The sequence below is a fragment of the Mesoplodon bidens genome, assembly GCF_964165515.1.
Source record: "Mesoplodon bidens genome assembly, chromosome: 4".
NCBI classification, from domain to species: Eukaryota; Metazoa; Chordata; class Mammalia; order Artiodactyla; family Ziphiidae; genus Mesoplodon; species Mesoplodon bidens.
The window spans coordinates 168713791-168727498 of NC_138160.1; positions in this window are offsets into that span (position 1 = coordinate 168713791).

Consider the following 13708-nt stretch of genomic DNA (forward strand, 5'->3'; position numbering starts at 1 on the left):
GACAGACATTCATTCTAACGTGTTTAATGAGTTTCTTTTGGTTTATTTGTCTTCTTGCTAAATAGGTGTTGTTGCTTTATATGCATTATTTTTGATTCATATAAAAGTAATTGGGTTACATTAAAAAATTTTGGCATTGTAAATTACTGTATTATCTCCAACTATGTTTGTCTATAAAGTGACAAACTGCAGTTATTTAAACAAAAAAAAAATGATTTCCACCTTATTGAGGTGCAGTGAAGCTTAAACAATTAATCTTTATAAGAAATTTTGACATTTTTCAATAGATTTATGGTCTTTAAAGAAAACTTTAATTTCTTCCATAACTTTCCCTTTCTTCAGAAAAGCATAATTGAATAAGCCCCAAACTTTTAGAAATCAGCTGTTTTTCAAGTTTCTCTCTATTAATTTTAGGGTGAACATGTGTAGACTGCTAAATATATTAAATGCATATATTCAGGGTAAAAAATTCACATAAGGGATTTTTTTCCTTTAAAGTCTCATAAAATAGGTCACTCAAACATTTGGATCTATGTTCTAAAATGACAGGCAATAAGTTTAAAGATAAAGTAGAATTTAAATTTAATGTTCACTTGCTCTTAATTATTAATTTTAGTTCACTCATTCATTTCATAAGGGAAAATACTTAGATATAAAAATAGACATATTGTCAGACCATGCTGCCTAATGGATAATTATTACTCTGGAGGTATAATGAAAGATTTCCCCTGTGTCTTTACATGAACATTTTCTCTAAGTGACAGCACATATTCTGTCTTTAGCATTCCATTTCTTGACTGTCATTTTTGCTGTCTTTTTTTTCCCTCTGGGTCTAAAACACTCTGTCAAACGTGGTTTCCCAAAAAAGGACATGATCTTCTAGAAATAGAGAGGAGTATAGTAAAAAAGGGAAATGAAGCATAATAGGAAATAAGGCAACACTGAAACATAAAATTGTAGAATAAGCTCACTTTTGAATATGGATATAAATATACTGGATGAGTTATTATCAGAGGGAATTTAACAGTATAAGACACAATTCTTTGTGACTTAGTTGGTTTTACCTCAGGAATGTAAGGTTGGTTTAACATCTGTGTGTTGAATCATATCAATAAACAGAACAAAATTATCTTGGTGTTACTAAACATCATTAGAGAAAATTAAATACACATTCCTGAAAACACACATAAACATATTAAACTCCCTCTAGAAGGATTTTTAAGGTTAGTAAGTAGTTTTCTCTATTAAATCAAATGAAAACATTAAATATAACAAACACTAGAGATATTCCTACAAATATAAGAACTAAATAAAGATTCCTACTATTAACATATTATGCAATATTGTTTTAAAAATGCTAGCCTATATAATGGGACAAGAAAATTAAATAATAAGTAAACATATTGTGAAGGAGCTAAATATCATCTTTTGTGATGATAAAATTAGCGTCAGTGTGATTTTCATCTAGATGAATACATCCTTTCTCAAGTGTATTCCTAAGATGATGACAGGTAAAAGAATGAGGCAATGAAGAGATGCAGCTGCATGACTTTAACCACTGAATTGGCCAGGTATACTGGAAAAAGATAATTTGATACTACCCCAGGTGCTCACTTTAAATGTTTTTATTTTATTTTATTTTAATTAATTTATTTTTTTTAGTCTTCTTTCTCTCATAGTCTCACTTTGAGGAACTAATTGTTCCAAATTCTTCCACACACTCTCCCCCAAGTGATTCTGAATAGATTACATTTGGCTTTGTAACTACTTATTGCCATGACTCTATGAGGGTGGTGAGTGGGATATCGCAAGGAAATCCTGAGTGTACATATGCATCTCAGCCTTAACTGAAAACTTAACCCCATGGTTAATCTCTGTGTCTTCAGCTTTCCTTATTCTTGTGTTTCAAATAATGCATTCTAGTATTCTGAAGGATTCTCCCTATTTTATTTTTCCTCAAGATCTTGGTAGCATGCACACAGCCCCCAGATTTCATGGATTTTACATTGTCTTTCTTCTGCGTATCCCCAAGTACTTTCCATTTGCTTCTAAAACACATTCCTATTTAGATAAATATTGCCCAATCAACAACAAAGAGACTCAGTGTACTGTATTATCTACCTCCTTCAAGCCCAGAGACTTCACATTACATTTCCTATTCTTCTAGCTTGATATCATTTCCCTTTTAATATGATGGCTTTGTACAGAATGAGTAAAACTATGACTTGACAAAAACACTTAATACAACTCCAGACAATGTGAAATGGAAACTTTTTAGTTGGCATTGTAAATGTATCAATATTATAACATATATTTATTTGTCTAAGCATATTGAAATAGGTTTAAATAAACTCTCTGTCCCTTTCTATGGGGGGTGAATGGGAGGGGAAAATAGAGGAAGGTGGACAAAGGGTACAAACTTCTAGTTATAAGATGAATAAGTTCTGGGGATGTAATGTACGGCATGGGATTATAGTTAACAGTAGTGGGTTGTATATTTGAAAGTTACTAAGAGAGTATATTTTAAAAGTTCTGACCATAACGCCCCCCCCCCAAATTTTAACTATGTGAAGTGATGTACGTGTTAACTAACCTTATTGTGGTAACCATTTTACAATATATACATATTTAAAATCACTATATTTATACACCTTAAACTCACACATTGTTATTTGTCAGCATATCTCAATAAAGCTAGAAAAATGTTGCTGAAATTGGTTAACATGGTAAGCAATGGTAATAAGTAACATCAAATTTAAGAACTTCTTTATGTAGAAATTCAAGACTGATAGTTTTTTTTTTTTTAATGATAAAGTGAAGAGTGAAAGAGACAGAGGTGGGAATAGTTGATGAATCAAGTTCTAAGAGATAATTGTAAGAGAAAAACACTTTTTTTTCTAAACAAGAAGAGAAGTAAAAAGTAGATCTTAGGGGCTTCCCTGGTGGCACAGTGGTTGAGAGTCCGCTTGCCGATGTAGGGGACACGGGTTCGTGCCCCGGTCCGGGAAGATCCCACATGACGCAGAGCAGCTAGGCCCGTGAGCCATGGCCGCTGAGCCTGCGCGTCCGGAGCCTGTGCTCTGCAACGGGAGAGGCCACAACAGTGAGAGGCCCGCGTACTGCAAAAAAAAAAAAAAAGTAGATATTAAAGGAAGATGTATTAAGAAGAAAGGAGCAATAGGAAGAGTAGCTTGTCAATTCAACTATAATGTTACACAAAAATAGTAGTCGATTTAAGATACACACACACACTCATATACACATTTGTACATTCTGTGTTTAGTCATAGATTGAAGCAAGTGATATCATTCTGTTCTCTATAGAGATGTTCAAGGTTCAAGTTTTTCTTTGTTGTACTCTAGGACTCCATGAATATCTAAAGATGTTCTAGGAAGGAGAGAGAAAGAGAGAGAGAGACAGAGACAAAGAGACAGAAAAGAAAGAAGGGTTGAGAGTAAGCGAGTTTTCTCTGCATCAAGAGTAGTTCTTTCTTCTTACACACTGAGTTGCTTGTAAAATAGTTACTTTGAAAAAAGTTATCATTTCAAAAAGTGATGGGATAACCATTGTTCATTGTTCTTGGTTAATAGTTTCCAGGACGGTCATCAGGAGCTGGTAGTTGATTCATAGGATAAGAAAAAACCCTAATATAATAATATAGAACAATGATAAAGGTTCAGACGTGTTATCAGTGACAGTTCTTTCTGATACTTGTGGGTCTGGAATAACATGAAATGGAGTCATACGAAGAAATATTTAGAACCCGGTCAAGGAAGATTATTATCATCCTATTATCAGCAGTTAAAGGAGAGAGACCAAGAGAAGATCTTAAAAGATGATGGCTCTTTGGCTCATTGTCATGGCATTAGCCAAGAGTGTACTTTTCACCCAATAGAGAGAAATAGCTCAGTTCCTCTGGTCCACAGTGGCCTCCCTACAATGGACTCCATTAAGCCAGTGGTTAATAAAGACCAGAACTGTGATCAGGTGCACGGATACTGCCTTTGGTAGCTGTGAAATGACGCAGTATCTCACTGTCTCTAGCACTATTTTACGCTCACATTAGGATCTCTGAATAAATGAATTTGGGCAGTCATTCAGGTCCTAAAGCAGAAGTCTTAATCTAGCAGCTTGTTAGCTAGGTCTGGCCTGATAGTTTAGTGTGACACACAAAATATATTGTAAACATGTGAATTCATTACTGGCATTTAAAAGTCGGGACATTCGCAGTCTACATCTCTTTCTTCCTGTGGAAAAAAAAATGTCAAAATACTGCAATACTAGACCCTATTCCTACATGGCAGGCATCAACTATAGGTTAGAAGTTGCTGTTACCTGTCTGAACCTGCAGACTTTGAAGAGAGTGACCTCTGACTTTATGAGTGGCCCTAGTTGTGTTTCTGTCCCGAGACAGAAGTAAATTGAATCTGAGTATGACTGACTCTTTTTCTATACCGGGAAATCTCAAGACGTTCCCTTGGGCAATTCTGTTCTTAGGCAGGAACAATTCTTTGTACAAAAATAAGTTATGACTAGAAGTGCTCACATATGCTTCACTGAGAGAATCAGAAAGTATACTGCATGAAATGTCTCCTGGATTTTTTTTTTTCTTTTTGCTCAAAAACTGCAGTAGCTTTCCTGCAGAGAATAGTCACTTTAAGTAGCATCGTTGTGATTATGCCTTGACTGTTTTTAATAATTGTATCTCAAGACAGATGAACAAGGGTTTGAAAGTAAGAAAATAGTTGGAAATCCAGTTGTAATGGGATATCAATGTTCTGTGCTAGTGGCCTGAAACTCTGAGAACATTTGTTACCAAGAGATACATTAAAACTAAAACCCTAATAGAAACTGGAAACAAAGAATAGAGTCGCAATAAAAAGTGCCTCTTATACTAAGCCTTTACTTAGAAAAATTTACAAAGATCACTTTTATTTAACACAGTGGCATTGGAGTTTCCTGCACTGGTTAGTTCTCCTGACGAAGGGCGTTAAGGTGGGAATAAAGCTATTAAGCCATTAATCTTAAATAGCCCAGTGGGACAGCTATCAGAAAATCTAATTACCTGGCCTGAGACCAAATATTAGGGTACATGCAACTTAGGCTAAATCTACAGCCACAAATTATTATGATAGATTCAACCAGGTGAGTCAGCTTCATCAAAAACACAGTCAAATCACCTTTCAAGTTGTCTGCTAAAGAGCACCAAACTATTTTGAATGGAAATGGGGAAATAGTGTTGATAATGCTAATAGCTGGTGTTTACTGGAAAATGCGCTAAGCACTTTGCATATGTATCTTATTTAATAGTATCAACCACCCAATGACATAGGTTCACCACCCAATGACGTAGGTTCTTATATTATTCCCATTTGAAAGATGAGAAGCCAAAGTTTAGAAAAACTAAATAAATTGTCTGAGGTCATGTGGATAGTCAGAAAGAGATAAATCTGAGATTTCGAACTTATATATAAGTGTATGTGTAATCTTTTTCTCTGTCATGTAGACATAGCCTGTGGTACTTACCTACAGTTGAGTTAATAAATACTAGAATTTTTAAATCATTGCTAATAAAATACTTTTTCCAAGTATGGGTTTTAGTCACCAACCACCATCACACAGAATGTGAAAAATGTGATGAACTTTGCATGCTTGCTCAGCAAACTTTTTAAGTAACTTTGACTTCTCACCCTAGTAGTAGAAAATAGCTCACCTCATAAAAGAGACCTCATCTCCTGTTGATAACTTATTTTTATCCAAAACAAATGTTAAGATCTTTTCTTATCAATGTAAGCATCTTACTTTTGCTGACACTGAGTTCTTCAATAGGCATTTTGCAAAGTGAGGCTCATTTGCATTCAACCAGACATCACTCTGCAAGGTGTAATTTGAATTTCTGATTATGAGTATAATTTTCCATTTACTTTGTTGCAACATAGAACATAGTACTGATATTACTTTAACTTTAATTTTAATATAGGGCATAATTTAAAAAAACAATCCAAATTTCTATCTGAGTCTTGTGAACTGCTTTTTAAATAGGCATTCAGTTCTGTTATTTACTAGCTGCAGAATTAAAATAATTTATTCTCAAATCAGACAGACTTGTGTTTATATCTCAGTCTTGATACTTACAAAATGTATCACATTAGGCAAGCAACTTAAATACACTGAACTTCAGATTTCTTATCTGTAGAATAAGCACACTAACAGATTCATGGCATAGGTATTTTGTGAGGATTAAATGAAATAATACACAAAAAGTACTTTTCCTAATAGTTGGCACATAGAAAATACTTAACACAGTCAGTTTGTTTTCTCTTTTTTTTTTCAGCGGCAATTTTAATTTTCCTCTTGTTTTCTTGATTATTCAATCATTACTTCTAGTTATTTTCACATTTTATGTTAGAGAGGATTATTTTATGGATATAGACATGAATCCTGGAAATGGTCAGGGGACTTTGGCAGAGGAATCAGGTAACAGATCTCCTTGAGAAGGGGAGAGTTCGTGGAGGAAAAAAGGGGCAATGGAGCCTCTGATCATCCCCCAGAATTATACCATTTGCACTGGCACTTTCATGGGATATTACTGATAATTGATGATATGGTATATTTCAGTTTACATGTGACTAAAAATTAAAAAAACAAAGACAAAAAACAGGAGCTGACCTGGGTATGATGACACTGGTGATTTAGTTCCAGAGCCCATAGTTCTACTAGTGGTGGGTATTACAATGAATGATCATTAGGATGGTATTAGTCAGTCAGATGGTCAGGAAGAAAGCACAGAAACTCCCATATGAAGAAATATGAATGTGTTTCAGTTTTGGAAGATATCTAAGTGGACTTCAGAGAAGGTACTTGTCTTGGGTATAGAATTAAGTAGGGTTACTTTGAGGTGCATGAATCTAGAAGAAATTTGCTTTGAGAGATATGAGTCCTGAAAACTAAGTAGTCTGGATAGAAGAAAGATTCATCACAATGAAAGCAGGCTAGACTCAATACTGGAGTAGATAGGACATGAGAATAAATCTCAGAAATGTCTTCTATTGTTTCCTGCTCTTCCATCCATTATACATGACTTATGCAATTAATACGACAAAAATAACAGGGTTGCTTGTAAAAGTTGATATTAAGTCTACATCTGGTTTACATAGGAAAACTTGAAAAGTGTTGTTACTACCATTATTGAAAATTATGAGGTAATTAGGAGTGTAGACACTGAAACTGGAATGTCTGAGTTTAAACCTTGTGCCACCACTTACTAGCTATGTGACTTAAAAAATTTTTTTTTTAATTTATTTTTTGGCTGTGTCAGGTCTTAGTTGTGGCATGCAGGATCTTTCGTTGTGGCGCACAGGCTTCCCTCTAGTTGTGGCATGCAGGCTTCTCTCTAGTTGTGGCACGTGGGCTCCAGAGTGAGTGGGCTCAGTAGTTGCGGTGCGCGGGCTTAGTTGGCCCATGGCATGTGGAATCTTAGTTCCCTGACCAGGGATCGAATCAGCATCCCTTGCATTACAAGACAGATTCTTAACCACTGGACCACCAGGGAAATCCCTTTTTTACTTCTTTGTATCTGTTTCATCTATAACATAGGGATAATCATACTACCTACTTCATAGGCTTTCTGAGAGGATTAAGTGAGTTAATACATATAACATAGCTTAGAACAGAACCCAAGTGCCCTGTATTGACTTAATGTTAGCTATTACATCACTGAGTAAAATGGTGGAAGTCATTCTTTATATTGCCATTTTTATTAATGTTATGATATAATATGTACCGTATGTTAAAAATTCTCCAAATATGTTATTTATTCCTAAGACTAGAGCTAAGAACATAGCAGAGAGATGCTCAGGATGTGTTGTTTGGGTTATAACCATCTGAATGGTTATAATTTGAATCATACCTACTAAGGAAATTTAATTTTTTTAGTTAATGTGCATCTTATATATAGTCCTATTTATGACAGAATAGTCCATGTTTTGGAGATTTGTGAGATACATTAAAATGAATCTCTTCTTCTGGTTTGCTGAGAAGGTCCCAAGTACTAGAAATAATTTTTAAATATACAACTGACAAATTTTGAGCCACATCATCATGATGATCAATCCAATCAATGTATCATTCTGATGACAGTGGCAGAGAGGCACTGTGAAGGCAGGTAGCAGAAACCAAAATAAGAAAACAGTATCCTATGCTGAGACAATCAAATAACTCCAAGTATCACTGAAACTGATTTGATCCCAAATTCACTCCAAAAATGCAACGTGCATTTTTTAAATAGTCCTACAAATAATCCATTTGCATACAGTGACCTTTCTGATGGAAATCATATTTAAAATTTGCAATGAAAACATGTCCTTACTTGTCATTTTATAGCTTAATTTTCAGATGAAGAGTAGCGTACATTAAAAAAGTTTGGTGCTTCCTGCCTGTTATCCTACTGTTAGCAGATAATAATAAGAATTATTATTATGATGATATTTATTGGGTGTTCACCATAGACTAGTCACCATACTAAATCTCACCTGTTATTATTCATTTAAACTTCCCAATAATGCTATCAATTATGCACATTTATTATCTTCAGTTATCCTTAGGAGACTGTGGCTTAAATTAGTTATTTATCCAAGGGTACCCAGCTAATATGTGGCAGACCAGGTTTGAACTCAGGACTCCATTCTCAACCTCTGTGTAATCCTGCCCATATATGGTATGATGGCTAGTAAGCCGATTCGTTGAAATTTAGTGAGAAACATGGTTTTTTCCAACATCTGAATATAAGGTATCATCTAATAGTTCTAAGCATATGAGATGCTCAACCCTGACAATATACGAGAGTTTTAAGTGGTTTAGAGCAGTGGTTCCCAGCCTTTTTGGCACCAGGGACCGGTTTCATGGAAGACAATTTTTCCGCGTATGGGGGCGGGGGCTGTGTGTGTGGGGGCATGGTTAGTTCAGGCGATGATGGGGAGCTATGGGGAGCAGCAGATGAAGCTTGCTTCCTTCCTTTCTTCCTTCCTTCCTTCCTCCCTCCCTCCTTCCTACCTTCCTTCATCACCTTGTGGAAAGGGAAAAAGCGCTGTCCCTGCATCAGATCTCCTTATGGATTGCCATCATGCCAGGCTCCTTTTTAAGTCTCATGTCATGTCCCTTGCTCATTGCCTTCTCCTGACGTTTTGCAAGCATCAAGGCTGGCCCTTGAGATCATTTACTCTGACTCACCTGGTTTGGTTTCCTTCACAGTAGCTCTAAACCCAAGAGAATTTCCCTTTCCTGTCTTTTTTTTTTTTTTTTTTTTTTTTTGCATGCAAAGTCTTACCTTCTTGCTCAAATTGTGTTCTCTTTTCTTTCCTCTTTGCAATGATGAAGCATCACCGGAAAATGGAGGAGACTGAATAATTGCTGCATAAGCTTTCTAGTGCATGGAAAAACATTGAAGTCATTATTGTAAGGTGCATTGTGAATTTTAAGAAGGACTGTATGATATCTCATTCCTCCTCTAATTATCTCCAGCAAATAGTAACATGGGTAATGAGAATTGGAATTCTGGCTACAGGCAAGATATTAATGTGAACTTGCACTTTCATTTCAATAGTGATTAATAAAAAGGTATTTTAAAGGGAAATTAAGCATTTAGTCAGTGTGAAAAAGTTAATATACCAAGCAATTTTAAGATGTGTATTTTAATAGATGCCAAATTAAAGTTTGATTTAAAGCTGCCAGAAACATTTCTCTGTGTAAAGATTATTTAAATAAATTCAACGAAATGCATTATTTTTTCCACAAAAAACAGGCACAACAAAGATCATATTTTTTTATGTGTAAAGGCAAATTCTTACCATTATGTTTTAAATTTCCATTGCAATTTTTTTTATTCTTGAAAGCTTCTCTGAGGAAAATCTGATGCAGCTGTGATAAAAATTACTGCTTAAATTACACACGAAAGAGTTGGAAACTTTTCAAAATTTGAATAAGAACTATTTTATGATTCCAATACAGTTCTCTGACCTGTATTTTATTTTGTTTCTCTAAGTGATAGCATTTATTCTTATATAATTTCCAAAGCTGTTATCTGATTAGCTCTATTGAAAGTAATGTCTTTATAGATAGTGATGCCTGATTTTTAGGATTTAAAATACATGATGTCAGTTGGAGGAAATAAAAGAGATCTATGCCTTTGGGATTTAGTATTTATCATCTTTTTGGAAATTTTTCATTGCTCTGCATTAGCCAATGATATGAAACAAAATGTGAAGTGGAAGTCATAAGGTCTGCTGTAGTATTACAGGTTGATTTGTGCTAATTACAGCATAAATGCCACATTGGTTTTCAGCTATTCATTTGCTAGACAGTTCTTCAAGCAGCCCGAGAAAGATGCTAGAGACAGTTTCGGCAGTGCTGAGACTCTTTAATTAAACCCTGGCTGATGCCCCATAACCTCTCTTCAGAGCCTGGGGGAATAATAATGTTTATTTACAAGGCACCTCTTACCCTAAGGCTTTCAGCTCTCCTAGAAAGGAAAATCAAGCATTCTGTTTGAATTTATAACACTTGTGCAAATGTGAATTTCATTGATTAATGTATTCCAGATTCCATTTTGTCTTTGATACCCGTCAAAATAATTCTTTCTATAAAAATGTAGTGAGGAAAAAAATAGGACCCTTTCCGTTCCTGACTAGCTCTCACCCAAGCTGTCTTCATACGACTATATAATTACAAATCTGATTTGGTAAACTAAAAATGCTCTTGAGAGAATTTAATTAATTTTCCCTAGTTTTTAATCCAATTTCTTGCATATTTAACTATTTATATGTAACTATAATTTTTTTCTCTCATCCAACTCCCCAGACTTATTTCATGAATATTTAGTGGCTTATTAGAAGGCATATAATAAAGAATGAATACACTTAAAACCAGGCTAAAAATTGAGGCAAAATAAGATATAGAAATAACATAGAGCCAGGTATTAAAATACTGTGTAAAATAAATGCCCTTTAACCTCACACACGACTTCACCAAAGAATATACATATATGGCAAATAAGCAGATGAAAAGATACTCAACACCATTAGCCATTACGGAAGTAAAAATTAAAACCATGATGCAGTACCATTTCATACTCATTAAAATATCTAACATAGCCAATATCCGATATCTGTGAGAATGTAGAGCAACTGGCACTTTCACATGCTGGTGGGAATACAAAATGTCACCAAAAAATAGTTTGGCAGTTTTTTACATAGTTAAACATACACTTTACTTATGACCCAGTGATTCGTTTCTTGGTGTTTACCCTAGACAAATGAAGTTATAATCACACAAAACCCTGTACATGAATGCTTATAGCAGCTCTATTTGTGATGGCCAGAAAATGGAAAAATGCAAATGTCCTTGAATGAGTGAATAGATAAACTGTGGTATATCCATACAGTGGATTACTATTCAAAAGTACAGAGGATGGACTACTGCTGCAAAATCATGCGTGTATCTCAAAGGCGTTATGCTGAGTGAAAGAAGCCAGTCCTCAAAGGTTCTGTAATGGATGGTTTCATTTAGACAACTTTCTGGAAGAAAGCAAAACTGTAGTGATGGAGAATAGATTAGTGGCTGCTAGAGGCCAGGGTGGAGGTAGAGTATGATTGCAAAGTGAGGTAGCATGAGAAAGTTTTCTGGATCGTGAAATTATTCTGTATATTGATTATGGTGATGTTTACACAGATATTTACTTTAAAATACATAGAAATACATACCCAAAAGTCAATTTTATTGCATGATAATTTAATAAATGACATGATACAAAGAACACTCACACATTTAGAAGAATTAAGCCACAATTTTGCCTCTGAGTTCTCCCTTGAACAGAGAATATAATAATACCTATAGATAAAATCAAGCTAGCTACTCAGGGTCATATTTATTCCTAACAGAATAATATAATACATATATCCAATATAATAAAATGTCTCTTTTACTAATCTGCAGTATAAATCAACAGTAAATCAAATTATACCTCCTGCATGTCTGACCATACCTTTTTTTATCTTCTTCATGCCTCTGTTTCCTCTCTTTGCTTTTAATGTATAGGTATTCTCCAAGTTGTATCTTCATCATAATTTCTTCTAACTCAGCATCCTCTCCCATGGAAATCTCTTTCAGTCCAGTTGCTTGACCTAAAAACTCCTTAATGAAGATGACTTCTAAATCTGTACCTGCAGTCCTAATGTCTTTTTATCTCTATTTATAGTTCTTTGTGTAATATCTTCTCTTAAATATCCCACTAGTCCAAAAAAATCATATCCAAAACAATTTAATTAATAGCTTTTCTGAAATCTAAGATTCTTCTGAAATCATGGATTGTTAAAGCTAGAAATACTATCTTTTTATCCACCTCCTTATACTCTCCGTCATAAAACTGGTCACTAAATTTATTTTGATTCTTTAAAATATACATTTTTTTCCATCACAAAAACCTAAATTAAAGGTTTGATCATGGGTACTTTGCAATGTTACATAGCCTTCTCCATGGTCTCTCTGACTCCCATCTGTTATTTCTGTGATTCATTTTTGTACTCTTGTTAGCATTCGTTGCTTTATAAAAATTTTTTAAATTTTCCTCCTGCACCGTCTTGAATAGAAATCTTACTTTCAAAGAAAAGGAAATCTAAATTTCATATGATATTCTTAACTGTCAATAATTTAAATCTCCCTAATTTTTGTAATATCTTCCAGAACTGCAAGTATATCACCACTACTATCTACTTACCCACTGTCCACCTGGAATGTAGCCACATTCTATGTTCTGTTGTTCCTTGAAACCATCATAATTCTGATCATCTAGTTCACTTTCTATAGCCAATGCCCAGTATGTGTTTGTCTCCTCTGCCTGTTAGAATTCTGTGATTCCTTCATATCTCTATTCTTACACCATATCTTTCTTTAAAACTTCCCCGATTCAGCAATTTGGAATTCATCTTATACTCCTTTGAGTGTTCATAGAATGATTATTTTGCTTTGTTTTGTTATGCATGCATATAATTGCTATTAAGATTATAACATTCTTAAGAGAAGCAGTCATATATTAATCACGTTTTCTTGCCTTAAATCCTTTTCGGAATAAGGTGCAGAACATGTACATATATAAAGAAATGGTCTTCACTTTCTTGTTAGATCTGGAATAGTGCCCCTCACACATAAGATATACGATAGATATTTCCTCTATGAATAAATGGATGAATGAATAGCAGACAGATTAAGTAGGCTAGAGAGTGTTGGAAATATTATCCTGTACATTACAGTTATAGGAAGATTATCATTGGCAATAATGTATTATTACAAATATCATTCTGCATGATCAGGTAATGTCAACATTTATTTACTGCACATACCACCCAAGGCCAAATTATTTTCATACTATCATTCAACTGCTCAAAATTCAGTGTCTGCCTAGGTACATTAATGATTGAATTTAAAAGTTTTTTAAATTTGCATTTATGGCATTTTTATTAGCTGTGCTCTTTATCCAATAAAACAACACACATATCTGAATATATGAATATTTTACTTCTCAATGTTCCCTATGATTCTCTCTCCTCCTTGCATCCTTTCTCCCTTCCTTCCTTCCTTCCATTCTTCTTCTTTTTTTTTTAATTTTTTTTTTGCGGTACGTGGGCCTCTCACTGTTGCAGCCTCTCCCGTTGTGGAG